Source organism: Chelmon rostratus, chromosome 19 (assembly GCF_017976325.1).
Source record: "Chelmon rostratus isolate fCheRos1 chromosome 19, fCheRos1.pri, whole genome shotgun sequence".
Taxonomy (NCBI): domain Eukaryota; kingdom Metazoa; phylum Chordata; class Actinopteri; order Chaetodontiformes; family Chaetodontidae; genus Chelmon; species Chelmon rostratus.
In genome coordinates this window covers 7,396,974-7,402,111 of record NC_055676.1, presented here as the reverse complement: position 1 = coordinate 7,402,111, position 5,138 = coordinate 7,396,974, and positions in this window count along the sequence as shown.

Here is a 5,138-nt window from a genome sequence, read left to right as displayed (position 1 = left end):
AAAACCAAGGACTTCAAAGAATTAAAAAATGAGGGAAAAAAGGAATGAAATCTCTGTTTCTTTTGTTTGCCGGCTTTCATGTTTTATGTTAGAAGCTGTCTGTAAGTCATTAAATATAGACTCAAAATGAAACAAGCACACAGACGAGACAGACAAACTCTTGGAGGAGATTTGTAGTGAACTACCTTAAACACTTTTTTTAGACTGACGTCTTGCTTGGTTTTGCTGTAGATCAGGCATGTCAAACTGATTCCATAAAGGGCCTTGTGGCTGCAGGTTTTTGTTCCAACCAAGGAGGAGCACACCAGGCCAACCAATCAACATCAAGGGATCACTTAGTTATCAGCTGAAGACTGAGATCAGCTGATTAATTAATTCCAGCCAGGTGTGCTCCTCCTTGGTTGGAACGAAAACCTGCAGCCCTTTATGGAATCAGTTTGACATGCCTGGTTTAGGCTGTTAGGCACATGTACAAAGGAATGTTTTAACACCAAGTCCTCAATCTGACTCAACTGAATCGTCATTATTCTCACTGACTGAATCAGTAGGTGTTTGCGATGGATCTCCACTTTCTGATGACTGAAAACACAGATGTCAGCTCAGCTTTGATTAAGTATTGTTCTTCATGGCTGAACGCCTACTGAAAGATCACGAGAGCGAAGAAATAATCATCATAGGATACCTCTGTAGCAGATAGGTGGTCGCAAAACTAACCTTAAAAACAGTGCTTATAATTTTAGGGCCTTAGTATGCTTCAAACAAACAGGTTGATGTGTTGTCCGACTGCATGTAAAGGCAAACTCTAGAATGAGTAGAAACTAGTAGAAACTCTAGTAGCCATTACACAGTGAATTGTAGACATGACAATAATTGTGCTCACTTTCAGAAAGCATCTCTTGCCGTGTGAAGCATCCAGAGAGGACACTAAATCTAAAGCCTTTATTTTTGCTCTGAACTGAATGAAAAGCTGCAACAGACAACTTACTAAAGAACTGATGAGTGTGAAAGGTAATGCGATCGCTAAGATTAGAAAAAAATAACTACAGAGTTCAGTAACTACGAACCTTTGAACGCTGCGATTGGTAAGTTCCACCTCTAATGCAGCTGGCAGCGTGGTAGCCGAGTGGCTACACTGTCATCTCACCGTCAGAACGTTCTGTCTTGAACCCGACGAGGCCGACTGATGTGTTTCCTTTGACAGTCTGAGACATTAAGGTTAGGTGACCTGGAAAGGCTGAATTGCATGTCGGTGTGAATGTGTTTGCCTTTGCGGGATAGACCCCTCCTTATGCATGCTGGGGTAGTCTCCAGCTTGACAGGACAACCAGGTCACACAAAAAAATGGCCAGCTCAAACAACACACTTTAACAGGGTGGTTACATCAGACATCATGAACTTCTTTGTTGCTGCATACTGCATGCTGTTAATCACTCCTAAGAAGATGCATTAAATGTTTCTACACTAGGTGGCAGTGCTGTCATGTGGTTCACTCACCACTTCCTCTGCCACTGTCTTGAGGGATTTCCTTATTATTTCACTAGTTACATGGTCTGTGGCTCAAATTCTGCTGCTTTTATCATAACTTACTCGTGTTAGTGCATTAATTGACTAAATAAGTACACAATCACTTACAGTAATATTCATTTTAGACTGACACTGAAATTGGCCAGGATTAAAATGCTGAATAGTGAGTGGTAATCAGCTATCTACCTGCCAGGCCTGTTCCCAAGAGCATTAAGTGAAAATCCACAATTTCCTGCACTGTAATGAATCAAAACTATTTCCAACATAAAAGCGTTCTCTGACTTCACAGGCACTTTCATGTCGCTTCCTCAGAGGCACACGGAAAATTGTGAGAAAAGATGATAAAGTGTAGACTGAATGAATGAGCTGTTTGAGATTTAAATGAAATGCGTCATTTGTTTTTTTCTCATTTGGCGAGGATTTTCTCTTTGGGTTCAATCCTGGCTTGCATTTTGAAAGGAAAGTGGTTAAAAGCCAAACTCCGCTCAGATCAGTCTTATTTGTCATCCATGAAATGATTAAATGTGATGTACATTATGACATTAATCAGGTGTGCTCTCTGCCCACAAGCAAAAAGAGGATCCTGTGGTTGTGTAACACAGCCATAGCATATCACAGTTTTTCTTTCTCTCTTTTTCACTGTAATGCCGTGCAGAGCCCTCTAGTGGCTGCTTCATGTCTAGTCAGAGATCTGTGTGACACAGCAGGGTGCACAATCTGCAAGCCAAAGCATTTTTCCACACACACTATTTCTATCATCTGGCTATCATCTCAATGGCTTCCATCCATCTTCCCATTTTCTATACACACTTATCCTGGACATGAAGGGCTGAAGCCTCCACACAGAAAGACCCCTGCCACTGACCGTACCTCCTTTGAATTACATTCAAATGCAACTGAAGGCATTTATGAGGAAATGTAACCCTATAATGGATGTGGAAACTAAGGCATGGTTAAGTTCAGCTACTTAGTTCTCTGGGTTATGGAGGGACTGCGGTTATTGTGCTCTCCTAAACTCTACGGTTTGAGTATGAAAAGTAGGTGCAAAAAATCTGTATTTTGATCATTTGGGAAAATGATCAGAATTAGATCATATTTGTGATTGTTACAATAGATTCAAGTAATGCTTTTCAGTGTAGAAAAGAATAAAAGAAACTTCTTAAACCACTCAAGCAGCGTAATCATCTTCATCTGTTCAGCAAAACAAAATGTGTCTGAACACACTGCTTTGTTTCCACTGCCATGATGGCATGACGGTAAGGGCTGTATTGATTTTTGCCTAAATTAAATGGCCTCTTCTGCTGCACAAAAACTACTTTTGTCAGGGCGATAAATAAATACAAGACAATTACTGGTCTTTGACTTTGTCGGCCACCGTGGAGCAAACGAAGCTGCTTTATAGTGTTCACTAAATTAATGAGATTTTCTGATTTTAAATACATTAATACATTAAAATCAAGGATAAGCCTTTAAATACCTACCGGCCTGATAACTGGTGTACTTGAGAAAGTTTATACTACTTAATCCCAGCCTCTCACATTGTTTTAAGATTTTGTAGGCCCTCAGCATTGTTTTGTTAACAGAAAGCATCCCACTTTGGTCAAATGTTTGCCAGTTTAGCAACGTTTTTCTTCTTTTTCTTCCAATTTTCCGAGAAATTTAAAGGTCTGCATGAAGTGCTACCTTTTTCACACAATGTCAAGGTTGACGTGAGCTTTAGACACAAACCTGCTACCGTTATGTTAGCTCAGTATTTACTTAAGTGGAATGCTTAAGCTGTCCCGATTCTATGCACACAATAAAATGAAGTAGGACAACACACCAGACAAGTGCGCCGACCTTTTCAAGCTCAGTCTGGCTTTTAGAGACGAGCACCAAACTGGCTTTTGCTTTATTTCGTGCCTGAAGTCAATAGTGGCGACCACAGCATCATTTTTTTTTTTTACCTCCACAAGCTTTTATGTGAGGACCATCACTTTGCTGCTGAAAAAAACTTCAAACCCACGAGTCCATCTCTCAGCTCAGTCACTGTGAAGTGTTATTTGAAATTTGACAGCCGCAGAATTTGTGGCAAAATAAGGACTACATGAATATCTGAAACATAAAAGCTATTCTAATGAAGTCGAGGGCAACTTGAATGAACCAGGAAAAAGAACTCAGTGTGCCAGATGGCAGCCGACTGCTTTTAAAACAAATGTTCAGTGGCAAGAGTATCAAATGCATCTCACATGGTATTACCTCTTTCCTACATGCAGGGGCTTTCAGTCTTTTCTAATTAATTTACATTCACGGCTGTCAACATGCAAATCACTTGTTTCGAGTCCATGCACACACAAAAAGCGCTTTAATTACCCGAAATGCCAGTTCTGAAACAGTGTTGGCAAGAGGTTAATTATTCTAATCATATATTGATTCAATGCGTGGAGTCATTCAAATGCTTCTTTTTTGTTGTTTTTTATAGAACTTTTATTGGGCACTTTAATTTGCTCAGAAATAATACAGAAATGGTAGAAAGCTTAAGAAAGCTTAATTTTCTTGAGCCTCTGCAATAACACCATGCCACACGTATTGATCAGAAAACTTCTTTGTATTCCTGAGCCTCCGGATCCAGTGTCTGCTTCACTATCAATGGAACAGCTGCAGGATTTGTTCTCCCCAAGGGCCTGCACACCCACACAGGTGTTTCTGTTAGTCTGGCTGATTAGACCTCTGCTTAGGTCGAAGTCTGGAGGAGCTCTGCAAGGGATAACGTGAGGTCAACAATCGCAACATACTTTAATATAGTGATAAAGATGCATGAAGACCTTGACCACAGGAAAACAGATATATATATATTTTTTAAAACAGATATTAATTCTGCTTAATTCTGCCTAAAAATAATCTGTCCACAGGACCTCCAATTTACATATTGTCTCTGTACACATGGGAGCACAAACACACACAACACAAAAGCAAAGGTGCCAGTAAAGTCTGCTTCAATGACACATCAAACAGCAGACAAGAACACTCTGAGTATGCGTGGTGGGCTTATCTTCCTTTGGCAGCAGCAACTTAAAAACACAAACAATAACAGCCAATTCTGAATTTATTTGTAGTTATTTTGCACCTTTCTGGCACACGGCTAGCAGTGCTAACCACACATAAGCTAAAAAGGAGCCCGCCATTGTTTTGCAGATGTTGTTTCAGGCTCACGCTCATTACACAAAGAAATAAGCATGCATGAATTAAGTTGATGTCATCATTGTTTGCCAGAGGCTCTGTTTTACATGCCGCGGACATGGATACACAGAAACCACAGTTTTGCATGTGAACAAGAGGCCCAAAAGCAAAGGAAAGTGTTCGTTTAGCAAAACATCCATATATGTGTGTTCAGGCCTGAGTCTGTACACACAGTCCAGAGAAGAGGTCTTATCAGGGAAAATAAGAGAAAATGTCTGTACTTTGAGTCTGATGTCAGTGTACTGTATGTTCACAAATCAGCCAATCCATGTTATTCTTATCCCCATGATACCTTTGCAAGAATTATGGGAGCAAGAACTGGTTTCTATTAGTGTTACGCTACAGGTGTCTCTCCTTTGGGATTTAAATGACGCTGGAAACAAAGCTGTGACAAC